At 42.8% G+C, this 13,647-nt stretch overlaps 1 long non-coding RNA gene across 7 annotated transcripts in view; it reads right to left on the bottom strand.

Annotated features, from left to right (window-relative positions):
* The window catches only part of LOC137472940 (uncharacterized), a 59,555-nt gene that overhangs the window by 27,100 nt on the left and 18,808 nt on the right, over positions 1-13,647 (bottom strand). Inside the window, exon 3 of one of the 7 annotated variants that reach the window (XR_010998503.1) lies at positions 6,898-7,023. The exons of 5 other annotated variants lie outside the window; for them this stretch is intronic. This is a non-coding gene — a long non-coding RNA (uncharacterized lncRNA). Of the gene's footprint in view, positions 1-6,897; positions 7,024-7,211; positions 7,376-13,647 lie in introns of those variants that run through there. One more of the 7 variants, XR_010998502.1, reaches the window with a different exon arrangement.

The raw sequence follows: 13,647 nt of genomic DNA, 5'->3' as shown, positions 1-13,647 counted from the left end.
CCCTAAGACTATGAATGCTGATAACAATACTTCTCTTGAGTTCATCAAGTTTAATATTTTATCAATGACTCAGTCTTAAAAAAAAGAAGGTGCCCTGTAAACTGATGAAGAGTAGGGAATTAATGGGGGAGGACTACAACAGAAATTGATCTGGCCTCACTCAATTTAACTATATGAGCCTAGGTCTTGTAGATGTGTGTGTGTGTGTGCATATGTGTGTGTGTGTGTGTGTGTGTGTGTGTGTGATTGAGCATTAGGCAAAATAAAACCAAATCTCTTCTTTAATCTACTTAATTTAAATATTTGTGAGAATTCAGCTGGGGAGTGGTATGTATCAGAGCTCACTGAAGATCTCCAGGGAAAACAAAAATATCTTTAAAATATTAAGGTCCTTTTCTGGCAAGTCACAGTGCTGGTGCTGGTGAGGTGCTAAGAATGCATCCATGGTCCATTTAAAAACATTAATCAGAGGCATTTTATATTGAAAAATCAGACAGAGCTCTCAGCAAGCTCATCTAGTGGAACATGTCACTGCTTATTGAAGGGGAGTTGGATTACATGATCCTTAAAGGTCACTTCCAACCCAAAATATTTTATGATTCTATGATCTATCTTTATATACTGTTGGTCAGTAAAGTTGTATTTTAGACATGAAATTAGTTGTTTGGCCTAAAGAACTTGGGTGGTTACAAGGTTGGGGTTTTTTTCAGTGAGAATACAAATTGACCTGTCCAGCTCATAAATAAAAAGCTCGGTGGAATCTGGCTACTTTTTCACAAAGATACAATTTACTCTTCTGCTTGCTTAACGGCTCAGGAAGCTTAGATTTCCTTCACAGGAAAAGTTTCCAGAGCAGTTTAGCAGCTAAAATAATGTATTTTTAACCATGGTAAAAGTAGTCATCTGTTTCATTACTGGCACTTCTCTGCCATTTTTTAATTTGCCAGTATCTCTGGATGAGAAGGAGATACCATGAAAGGAATAATAAAGTATGTCTGAACAGTAGAAGACTGTAAGAACTGGCAAAGTTAGCTGATAACAGAATCAGTACCTGAAAAACCCTTATTGTGGCTGTTTATCTATAAACAAGATACTTTCTGGAAAAAGGCCTTTAGACAACATGGTCTAGAGAAAAGTGTCTGAGAACAGGAGATATGACATCTGCAAAATCCTTATCAAGAAATTGAACCTGAAACACAACTCAAAGATGACTTAGTGGGAAAATAAACAATCTTGAATAAGGAGATACACATCTTGGAGGTTTTCCTGACCTTTTAAATTATGGCTCCTCTTCTTAAACAGCAGCTCTATTAATGCTTGGTTCTCAAGATATTTCAGATGGAAGAAATACAAAAAACTTCAGATGAAGGACCACTTTGCTGCTGATGGGGAATCATGCAATGTCCAGCACCACACAGTGAGCTGGAGGAATTGTAATGTTAACTATGCTGCACAGCAGCTCAGAAGGGGTAAGAGCTGAATCACAGCTTGATCCTGCTATCCCACTGGGCTGCAACCCTTTATGGAATAATTGCACGTATGTCAATGGGATTGCAAAGAAGGAGATTTCTGCATGGAGATTTTAACAGAGCAGTGGTTTTGAGAAAGGGCTGTAAGGTGTATTTATTCCTAGAAGAGACAAAAAACTAATTTAAATCAGTTTCAGTTACAAAGCAACTGAAAACAAGGATTCAAAAACTGCTGTGCTGGCATCTTTGTCTCTGCAACAAAGGTGTTACATAAACCTGCAAGTAGCTGCTTAGTGGCACTGTTCTGTGTGGAGCATTTCCAAACCCCACTAAGCAGGAGACAGAGCACACCCCAATGGTGGGACCCTCCTCACAGCCTTCAGCACATCCAACACGTCTCACAGTTCTCTCAATTCTCTAATTCCTTATTAAAAATACTAAGCATCAGTCCTATTAAGAATATTGTAGGGGAAGGTTCATGTACATTCTTTGGCCTGTTGTAACTGATCTTTTTTTTTCTCTTAGGCAATTTCTAGTCCGTGACAATATTTGGTCTCATATACCAGGGTATTTGTTTCCCAGATTGCCTCCTGTGGAGGACTTTGTCCTATGTCTCTTGGAAGTCTAAGAAAGTCACATCCACTCTTCTGGCAATGTATTAAAAAAACTAGTAGATTAGAGACAATTTCCCTTCAGTGAATCCAGACTGAGTCGTCCCCATTCTGTCATGTTCATCCAACTAACTTCTGGTTTTGATTAGTTACAGCCAATGCAGCTGGCACTGGAGAAAGGCTCGCTGGTCCTCCATCCTAGGATCAGCTCTTTCTAAAACACAGATATGACATAAATAAGAGGCAGCATATTTTTGTTAGCAACTCAGCTCCTCTTCCTTTAAATTCCTCCAGTTCTCCTGGGGTATATACCTTTCATTCCTAGCAGCTTGTGGCTCTTTAGCTTGTTCAACACCTCATGTTTTAACATCTCACTGTCTACAATTTGAGCCTGAAAAAATACATCTAGGGCCAATATTTCCCAGCATTCTCTGTGGTGCAGACTGATATTAATAAATCCTTTAACTCTGCTGTAAAGGTCTTTATGTTCCTAAATACTTCGTTGTTACCTTGGCACTCTGGGGAGTCTCTCAGTGGCTTCTTGTTTCTGCTGTGGTGAAGCTTGACATTGTGGGCTATCTGCCCCTCTGAAAGCACTGTACCACAAGGCACATGCCTTTGGATACGTGCCTCCATAGGACTGCATTTCCATTTGCTGGTCTTTGGCACTGAGGCACACTGCTGTCCTCACAGCATGCAGCTGAAATAGATACTCCTAAAATGCACAGTGCATGTGCAGAACTGGAGCTCCTTAGAAGCCTGAATATGACCAGGTTCTGCTCTAAAATGAATAAAGAAATCATTCAGATCACCAGTCATGGCTTCTTTTGAGTGTTCAGTTACCACAAAATGAAGCAACAGTCTCCAAGTGGTCATGTGCCAAGATACCTGGTTTGAGGAAGTGCATTCTCTGGAGAAGATATTTCCTTTGAGCAGATAACACTGAGCCAAAAATTCCTTTCAAAATTGATCTTGAAATAAATGGTGCATTATTTCACAGGCTTCTGTCAGTTACAGCTGACAGTGAAGCATACACAAAGGAAACAGCACCACCAGACTGAGCAAGTTTGACAGTACCACTAAGCTCTGGAGCAGAGCTGGAGGGGTATTTGCCCACCTTTGCTAAAGGAAAGTGGATGCAAACCATTCTTGCCAGCTTGCAAATAATTTCTGTTCTAGCTCCCTTCTTTATATCCTGTCTGAAGCAGCAAACACTGATTTCAGCAGAGGTTATGCAAAATGGAGAGGATGCAAAGTGTGGGTGTTTGTTCAGAAGAGACAGTGTTTATCCCTCTCAGATGCTGAAGGTTTTATGCAGAGCAGCTGGCCTGGCCTCCCTCAGTGAGTGAGACAATAGATGTCTTATTCTTGTTACTCTGTCTCTCAGATAGGAATTTATTTGCCCTATGAATATCTTCAGAGTAGCTCTCCATGGCATGGCTCTCTCTGAGCTATCACAACTTCAGGGACCTTCAGGAGAAGCTCAGGCCATGAACCATGCACTCAGGAGAGATTAGATAACAATTAACAATGGAATTTATGAGGCCAAAACTGTGTAGAATTGGAAGCAGAAAACCATAACAGAAATGGAGAAAATGTCTTTGGCTGCAGTCCAGGCCATAGGTATTTTCCTGACCCAGCTTTCCCTTTCTAATTATTATTATTTTTTGTGTTTATATTATTGGACCAACATGCCACTAAGCTAAACCCTTCCTTCAGCATGTTGTTAGCCTCTGGACAGGAATTGCTAATGGAGAGCTGCATCCTTGCTTGGACAGAGCAGGAAGCCATCACGGGGGACAATTATTTCAGGCTGATGTTAGAAGTTGTTTGCATTCACACGCCGTGCTGGGCTGATGGACCAATGCTCGGTGTTGTCTCAGGCATTCAGCTGCCCCAATACCAAGACTGGGGTTGCCATATCCTTGCTTCAAAAACCCTCCTCAGAGGGATAAACTGGCAGATTCTGGCATTTTCTTACCAAGGTTTTTCCCACAATCTAGTTACACAGTACTGAGATCCTTCAGCCTGGACCTTAGTGCCCAGGACCCTGCACTTCTCCATAACCTCTGGATTTTTTCTAAGAAAAGAACTTGCTCTTGTCTTACTCTTTTCAGTGAATTTCTGCCCCTATTCAATCTGCAGAAGATGGGGCATGTGAGTCTGCTGCAATTTCATTACTAGCCATAAAAAGGTCACAGACGTACTGTGTCAGCCTGTGTCACACTTCTATTGCTCTGCTTCATTTTCTGTGCCTTCAAATCCCTCATCTTCACACTTGTCACTTGAGACAGCAGGTAGGAGCATGCACAAATGTTTTTGTAAGCAAACACAAATCAGATTGAAATGTAATTGTGCAACCACTGTGACTTGCCTCTCTATTTTTCAGTGTCTGTACTTAGATGTGATTTGTGACACTTGGTTTAGGTATACTCTTTTACATTGATTTAGCATGTCAGCTTTGTATTGATCCCATACTCAGGTCTTGTCATTTGTAGACAGTGCAGACTGTAAATTTCTCTATTTGAGGGCTGACATCCAAATGCTCCATACATGTCACCATCCTCTCCCTGTCATGCTCTTGTAATAATTTTCCTGGCTTATATCCTGTCCCAAAATGTGATTGACTGAAAATCAAGTTCTATTGATTGTCTGTGTTTCCAGGTTTTCTCTTCTTGTGTCTTAAATGCCTTTACTGATCTCACCCCTCCAGTTTGTACTGGCATATAAGGAAATCTGGAGGACTGGAAAATCAGCTGAACTACATTTTCCATTAATCTCCTTGGACTTGTCCAAGCAATGCTGCACCATGGCAAAATTCTTACTTGTTTTTCAGATTATGACAAACATAACAACTAGTAGATAACATTTGTTGCCATCATGAAACATGATGCTTCCACCATGCTACATCCTTGAAAATAACCTGGGCACACCAGCACTCCTCAGTCAGTGTGGATGGATTTTGAGTCCAGTGTGTCAGACTGGAGCATTGTAGGGATACATGCTGGGAAGAGGGCCCCTTCCTGTGTAGGATCAGAGTCACAGAGTCAAGGAATGGTTGGGCTTGGAATGGATCACTGAAGGTCCTCTAGTCCAACCTGCCTGCTCAAGCAGGGACCCTGAGAAAAGATCACTCACAATTTTGTCCAGGCAGGTTTAGAAGATCTCCAGAGATGGAAACTCCACAGCACCTCTGGGCATCCTGTTCCACTACTTAGTCAGCCTCACAGTAAAGAAGTTCTTCCTCATGTTCTGGAGGAACTTCCCGTGTTCCAGTTTCTACCCATTGCCTTTCATCCTATTGTTTGGAACCACCAAGAAGAACCTGGCTCCATCTTCTTGACACCCTCCCTTCAGATGCTTATGGACATGGATAGGATCATCTCTCAGTCATCTCAAGGCTGAACAGGATTCCAGGATGAGCCATTCCATCACATCTTCAGTGACTGAGGTATTTAGGCCATTGGAATGAAATTAAATGAAACAGCATGTTGCTAATGCCATTTGGCTTTATACTGGATTTAAATAATCTTTCTGGGGGAAAGAACACATTTTTTACTTTAAGTGAACCAAGAAGCAAACTAATTCTTTACATTTCAAGGCACCTTTCTGATCCATTCTATTCTGATCCATTGTTCTATTCAAATTTAGCTTTCAAATCTCATTACTTCTCTAGCTTCTCTGACTGTTAAACTTTCCCTTTGCTTGTCATGCTTTTGTGCAATACAGTGAAGCTCAAAAAACCTGATTTAATTACATTTTAGAAGACCCAGTTTGCAACCACAGAGCTTTCACCCTCACATAGCCCCTAGTCAACTCCCAGGCTGGGAATATTAACTTTTATGTCTACAATGTAGCTCCCTGAAGGAAAAAATGAAGCAGAAACCCCTCTCTGCTAATGTAACAGTGTACATTGGTTGCTGCAGTAATGATGAAGTTGTATTTTTATCTAATTTGCAGATTTATCCTCAGAACTGACCTTCAAAGATATACAAAGTTCAAACTCCTTTACCCAGATACTGAGTTGAAGAAAAATAACACAAACCAAACATTTATAAATCACTTGTTTCTTTACTCACCAAACTCCTTTACCTAATCTGTAAGGTGAGAGGACACAAGCATCTTTCACTTGACAAATGCAAGTAGTTTCACAGCAGAGATGGTGCATTTGCTATAACAGAGTTATCATCAGAGATAAGCTGAGATGTGATCACTACCAGGGAGCTATGAGAGAGCTGGACAAGAACTTTTCAGAAGGGCATGTAGTGATAGGACAAGGGGGAATGGCTTTAAACTGAAAGAAGGAATGTTTAGATCGGGTATTAGGAAGAAATACTTTACTGTGAGGGTGGTGAGACACTGGAACAGGTTGCCCAAAGAAGCTGCAGATACCTCATCTTTTAAAGTGTTCAAGGCCAGGTTGGATGGGGCTCTGAGAGCCTGCTCTAGTGGAAGGTGTCCCTGCCCATGGCAGAGGGGTTGGAACAAGGTGATCTTTAAGATCCCTTCCAACCATAACAATTCTGTGATTCTATGATTCTCTGTGGGAAATGGCACAGGACCTTACATACTGTTTTTTTCATCTTTGGATCTAGCTCAGTTTTGTTCCACTCCAGAGACAATGTACAAAAGTATTTAAAATGCAATGATGATGCAGATATCAGGCATTTGACTGAATTTTCTGTGTTCTTTGCTTCTGTACTGGAAAATTCACATCCCTTCCAAAATAAACATTTTTCTGCTCTCCTTACAGTGTGTCCTTCATTTTGCTACTCAGTATATAATGGCATTTATCCATATGCCCCTGCTCATCCTCTCATGGCAGTGACACTTGCCTAGCAGTGTGACTAAGCAGGTGACTTATTCCTGCAGCTTCCAGTCTCAGCCTCCCATAGTCCTGCCCAAGTGGAACTGGCCAGCATTCAGGGAATTTCATTATTTTTCTTGGGGAAACAAAAGAGTTATATAAAAAAAAATAAAGAGCTACTAAGATTATTTTCCTTTTTGCATAAAAAAATGTTTATTTAGCCACAGATTTGTCTATTAACACAGTAAGCATTTAGTAAATCAGACTTTGCAATAATGTTTTTGTTAAAAGTATCCACAATAATAGTTCAAGGTTCTTGCAAACCTTGGTATGTTTCATATCTTCCCAAAAGGAAGAAAGATATGAAAATTTTCTCCTCTCTGAAACAATAATTTTTCCAGCAGGTCTGCTCTGCTGACAGGACAACTCCTTTGTTCCTGTTCGGTCCTACTTTCTCTGTGGCCATGCAAAGATCTTCCCTTCCTCTCCTATTGAGAGAGATCACAGTTGATTTGTGTTTAATCCAACAACTAATTACCTCAAAAATGAGGCTGTGTAAGCACAGTCAATGGCACCATGAGGCATTTATATGTCTAAATAATGAGATGAACAGCAATGCCCATGCTGTTTCCACTCCTCATCATCTCCTTAGCAGGGATTTTATTAAGAGCTTGCAGACATTATATATCAAGACATTCACAATATGCCAGGATTTTGCCCCCCAGTTCATTCTTTGTAACTTCAGCCTGACTGAAACATTTGCAGCTTGTCTGAAAGTCTAGCCAAGCACTCACTGCCAGAGTGTGACTGGCCTTCAGCCACTGTCTTTTCTGAAATCCTGGGTGCACAACCCCTCTTCACCTGTGTGCCAGCAGCACTGTGGCCCTACAGCCAATGCTGGCTGCAAAACCACAGGTTGACATGATGTTTTGTGAGAATAATAAGAGCTGGTGAGACCTTGTTTGTTCCTGTTCCTGCTCTGCCCAGCATCCCTGCCTGTCAAGGGGAGGATTGTGATACCTCTGCCAGCTCCAGTGTGCTGCCAGTGGTGCCATGGGCAGATGCTGTGGAACCCTTCCCACTTCCAGCAGCCTTGGGTCAAGCTCAGACCTGGCTGCTTGCTACATAAGCCTCAATCTGTTTGCAGGATCTGTGCCCCCTTCATGTCCAGTTGGTCATTTGGAGGGCCTTCTGCACTGCCAAGCCTCCCTCAGTGGCCACAGGGCCAGCTCTGAGCAAGACTCCCCTTGTTCTGTGCTTGACCTTCAGTGTTGGCTGTCTGCAGATGTGTTTAGGGTTTTCTTATGTGTAAACTGCAGATGCATTTAGAACCTTTGCCTGACCCTCAGCTGTCCTGGATGAGAAGAGTGGGGACAGCACCACATCCCTGGGCACAAAGCCAAGGGAGAAACTCTGCAGATTCCTGATAAAGCTTCTTTGCTCCGACTACACAGTTCTGCCTTGGGATAATTGCTCTGCCCACAGACCATATTACATCTTCTAACACTAAGAAACTCTCTGCCCCTGAGGGTACAGGAGGGTTGAAAAACAGTGGCTGTGAAATTAGGCAGCCTCTGTTTATGCAGGGCCTGTGCAGGGCCCAAAAGTTCCTCAGGAGCTGCAGCATCCTGTGAATATCCTCACCTGTGAGCTGGTATCAGTTTCCTAGGGCTGAAATTAGTAAATAAACATTTTCCCCATGGTTACGACACCTCTTAGGTAATTTCAAGCTAAGAAATGTTTGTGCAGACCTTCACCTTAGCTCAGACATGAAAACCATAAGACTTCAGTTACAAGTCTGACCACAGTTAAGAGGGGAGTAGAAAGGTGCTGCTGACATCCAGGGAGAGATTTAGGTCCTGGGGTTTTATGCACATTGCAAAACCTCAGACACTGAGTGACAGTCTCACTGCTTAATAGGGGAAAGAGGACAATCCCACTTAATAAATGACACACAAGTGTGATGATTCAGAAGGGCTAGTTCCTCCAGACTAAGAAAATTAAAAACAAATTATAAGCAAACAGGAGGAAAGGCAAAGACAGAAGGCTAATGGAAAGCAACAATTTTTCACATCAAAATAATCACATTCCCACAATCAATAGAGAAGACAACATTGGCTAAAATCCCTTCCAGTTTCTGTGGCAAAGTGAAGGCTTCAATTAGAAATAGAAAAGCACCATATGACAGAAAAAGAGAGGGAAAGCAGATCAGAGCTGATAAAAATTCAAAGTTCTGAAGCCTAAAAAATTGGTAATGTGTGATAAAAATATCCGGTAAAATAAGGACTTTTAAATAATATACCAAGAACGGTGACCTTCTTCCATTGGACCAGAGAATACAGATTCCACAATGCAGAAGGATATAATGTCAGGAAGGTGATTCCTCCAGTCCCTTTTTCCAATCAGTCTCCCGGGGAGCTGTAATGGAAGATGTGCTAGACTACCTCCACTTCTGTCATGCTGCAACACCATGTAGAAGAGTCTCCATCCTCTGGCTTTGCTGTACACATGAACCATGGAGGCTTCCTTTGCTCTGGTCCCTGCTGAACTTTTGCTGCTTTCACCTAGGCCAGCAGTGACCAAGAGATTTCTGCACAGAGGGGCACACATGGTTCCCTTGAGGGATGGGAGCTTGCCATTTACATCCTCTACAAGAGACCTGTTCTCCTCTGAACACAGACAAGCTGAGGACTGTGTTTTTATAACGTGGCATTTCTCTTGTTAGTGTGCCAAGCCCTTTTTCTATCAGCCACGTTCTGACAGGCAGTGGACAGTAGCCGTAACACATGAGCAGCATTGAGACTCTCATCTGGTTGCCTTTACATTATGTCCCACTCAGCCTCTCATTCACTTCCTGAAGGAGGCAGTGCCCACTAACAAGCTCTTCACAGCTCTTCCCCCAAGGCTTTGCAGTCAGTCAGTGACAGGCCTGTAAAAATCCCCTCCCTACGTGAAGGATATGGCAGCCACAGGGAATTTCTTATTTACAGGTTATATGCATGAATTTCTATGATAGTGACATTCTCTGGTGGCTTTCAACTGAGGGCCAAAGTCACCAGCCAGGTTTCCAGTGCTCATTTGTGGCCATTGCATCTCCCTCTTTGCTGGAGGCTGAGTTCAGGGCTGGTCAGGGTGGCCTCACACTTCCTCCTGCCCAGCAGGCTTCTGGTGCCCAAAGCCAGGTAGGTGGTGTGTCACCCCTGCAGGGTGTGACACAGACATCCCAAAAGCACCCAGCCCTGTCAGTACCCACACTAACCCTTCCAACCCCCACAGACATGATTCAAAATCCTGCTGCTGGTTTTGCTGGAAGTTTGATTTAACTTTGTGTCGTGTTCCTCCCTGCGACACACCAAATATCTCCTCTGTGAACAGTCAATCTTGGCTCTATCTTTTTTTTTTTCCTCTTTGGAAAGAGAGAAAGGGCATCAGAAGCAGAGCTTTTCTCACCAGATCCATTGCTTATCTGCTCTGTGTAACAGACTGCTGGATATGGGATCAGCTTCTGATAATACATGAATAGATTTCCCACCCCACATCTGAAAGGTTCTTGGGATGACTCATCTGACTCCTTCTCAGATGCTGTGAGTGCAGCTATAATATAAACCAGCTGTGTCCTAGTTTGGAAAAATATCCATCCATGTTGTTGAGGAATAACTGCAACTGGAAATACCTTAAAATAACTGAAGTAATCAATTTTATTTGTAGGCTGCAGCAAACTGCTGTTCCAGAATGGTCTGCACTTAGCGGGCACCACGTTATCCTGTGAACAGGATTTATTGCTACAGATAGAAAAAACAGGGAAGCTGTTCTTAAAACATCTTCCTCCAAGGCATGTCTCTGCCTAAAACTATAGAAAATGCCAGATGTGTTGGGCAGCACATTGGAAAGCTCTGAGGAAGGGAAACCAAGGAAGGCTGAATCCAAACTGCCATTAATGGTTGTTGGAAGTAAATCCCAGAAAAGGCAACTTTCTGTCTCTTCTCAGATGCATCAAAGAAAGCTGGAGATATGAACAAGACTTTGTGTGCTCTTCCCTGCATTTTGGAAAGCAGGAACTTCTCCACCTGTCAACAGACTGAACTGTGTCAGAGGGTGCATCCATCCTGTGCCTCCTCCTGCCTGGTAACACACCACAGAACTGAAACAAAGCTGCTGGCCAGAGCTTCTCAGGGACATAGAGCCACTCGAATACCTGCAAGGTCAGAAAGCTGCTTGTTCACCTGCTGGTTGCTCCTGAAGACTTTAGAATCTTTTCAATGGGATCTAAGCCTGTGATGCTTGATGGAAGAGCTGTCCCACATGCAGGATCACAGGTAACCAACCAGCCTTCCTCTTAAGCCAACAAAAAGACTTCCAGTGATTTCAACACTTAACAATTTCCAAGTATCTTGATGAAAGAAACTTTTCTCACACAGTCTTAAAAATCTGAAGAGGGTACTTGAAGTGAAAGGTCAGGCAACATTATGGACCCTGACAAGATGTCATGAGTGCTGTTTTTTTTTCCTTGTAGCAGAAGTCATGTAAAGAGGAATATTTGCATGCTACATTCACAGGGCTGCTTCCATGTTTGATGAAGAGAAACTGATGTAAGCTTATTCCATCCCCACTCCTGAGACAGGAAACACCCAGAGGCAGAGATAGGAACTTAAATAACTTTTGCTGTACATGTCCATGATGACATCCTCTGGGGTTACTTGTAGGAGAAACTTCAGCAAAGCCTGGTCCAAAGAGTCTGCCCATGGCCAAGCTACTGAGGACTTTGTACAGCTCCCTGCAATTTTTGAGCAGACAGGTGAAAAATTGCTGGAAATTCTGAGTGCAGAGACTCTCTTTTCCTTCTCCCCCTCTCATAAAATAATTATAAATAATTGTTTCTGTATAAATTAATGAAGGCAGTATGGTAAGTTAAGTATTTTGCAAAAGAGATAAAAGTGAATCAACAGCAAAGAAGTGTTTTCAAAGTAATCCTCTTTCATTGACAGATGCTGCATCCATCCTATTGAGAGAGGCTTGAACCTCATGGACATGGAAACCTTTAGCACTGCTGCTCACCACTGACTGCTGGCAAAATCCACCACAGCACTTTCCTGTCAAGGACAGATGCCTGACCCCAATACCCAGCCTGGGTCAAAAGAAAGACCAAAGCTGAAAACAGACCTTGCTTTTGCTCTTTGTGTAGCTTAGGACAGGTGTAAGAGAAACTCAGGTATTCAAGCTCCATCCAGGACTCCCCACATCATTCAGCCCCACTCACACTGCAGAAGACCAGCAGGCCTTGCAGGGCACAAGAAATACAATTGGCATCACAGCATCTCCTTCTAACCAGTATCAACGGAAACAAGATTTACTGTTCCTTTACTCCGTTGTCCTACCATGAATTTTAAAAAGCTAAATTTTATTTGCCATAGGAGTCTAGAGGACAAAGATTTTTCCTTTACATGAACATTTGGAGAGCTTTCAGAGCAAACACAAAATCCAATTTACTTCCAGTTTTTCAGCTACAAAAAAAAAGCCCCCAAACCAAAATGAGATTTACCAAGGGCTGGCATCTGATGAAAAGAATTGCAGCAGTCTACAGTATAAGCAAAACAAGAGGCACTGTTCACATTATGGATACAGAAATGACAGGCCAGACCAAGGCTTGCAGTCAGACTTGCATCATACCCATTGAGTAGGGATAAGGGCTTGTGCTCTGCTATATTTTAGGAGGTTAGAAATGCTCCTGGGTATCCTTCATCAGGCTGGGCAGTGGCTGCTGCATAAATCTTGTCTTCCTGGTAAGTGAGTTGCATGCACCAAAACAAAAGCATTTTCAGAGGGATTTGATCTCATCAATTTTCCTACCTGGTTCCATTTTAGATGATCTTGTGGCTTTATCTACTAATTTCTCTATTCCATTTTTGGGTACCTATGGGGTTTTTTTAATAATCTTGTCTGGTGCATTATTCTGAACTGTAGCCATCTACATATCACATTTCCTTTTTCTAAACCTCCTGGCACTGCTGACTGCTGCTGTTTATGACTAATTGTGTAATAACATCAGAAATGTGTTGGTTCCTTGAACACACGTGAAAACCATGTACTTCTCTGTGTGCCACTCACATAGAAATTAAAATTTTGCATTTTTCCCCAACCAGATTATGGCTGTCACTTCCTTAAGCATAAAGCATCTTTTTTATTGCTGTTGTTTCTATAGGTGCCCCTTGCATATTAGGATCATTTTTTCATAACTGAATGAGAAAATTGCCAACCACCACAAAGATAGGAAAAGGTAGACAGAAAACTCGCAGAGATTAGGGGAGTTTTGGAAGTTTTCCAGAGCAAAGCTGGGAATTTGATCACTTGCAGAAGAGGTGACAAAGGTGAATGGTGAAGAGGAAGGTTGTTTTTCCCTTAGGGCTGCCTTCCTGTGTTGACTTTGACATGCACACATGGGCTGACAGAGCCCTGGCTGCTCCCTGTGCCTCTGAAATGCAGCAGTGTGGCAGCAGCTGCCCTGCTGCTCTGCCTGACTGCCTGTAGGGCAGACCCTGGGTGTGACTCCAGGTCTGAGTACACTGGAGAGCTGGATACGTGGCCATGAGTAAAGACACCTCAGAGGTGTGAGTGCTAGGAGGTGACAGTGGCCCTACAATGTCCCCTGTTGCATTGCAGACACCTGTAGCACTGCAAAGGGGCCTGGTTTCCCCAGGCAGCCCCCAGGAGGGTGACTTGCAGAGGGAGTGCCTGGGGAACCCCACTGCAGGAGGAGGAAAGC

Source organism: Anomalospiza imberbis, chromosome 4, assembly GCF_031753505.1.
Source record: "Anomalospiza imberbis isolate Cuckoo-Finch-1a 21T00152 chromosome 4, ASM3175350v1, whole genome shotgun sequence".
In the NCBI taxonomy this organism is placed as follows: domain Eukaryota; kingdom Metazoa; phylum Chordata; class Aves; order Passeriformes; family Viduidae; genus Anomalospiza; species Anomalospiza imberbis.
Note: the sequence above shows the minus strand (reverse complement) of the source record. Positions and strands in the feature narration are given on the sequence as shown.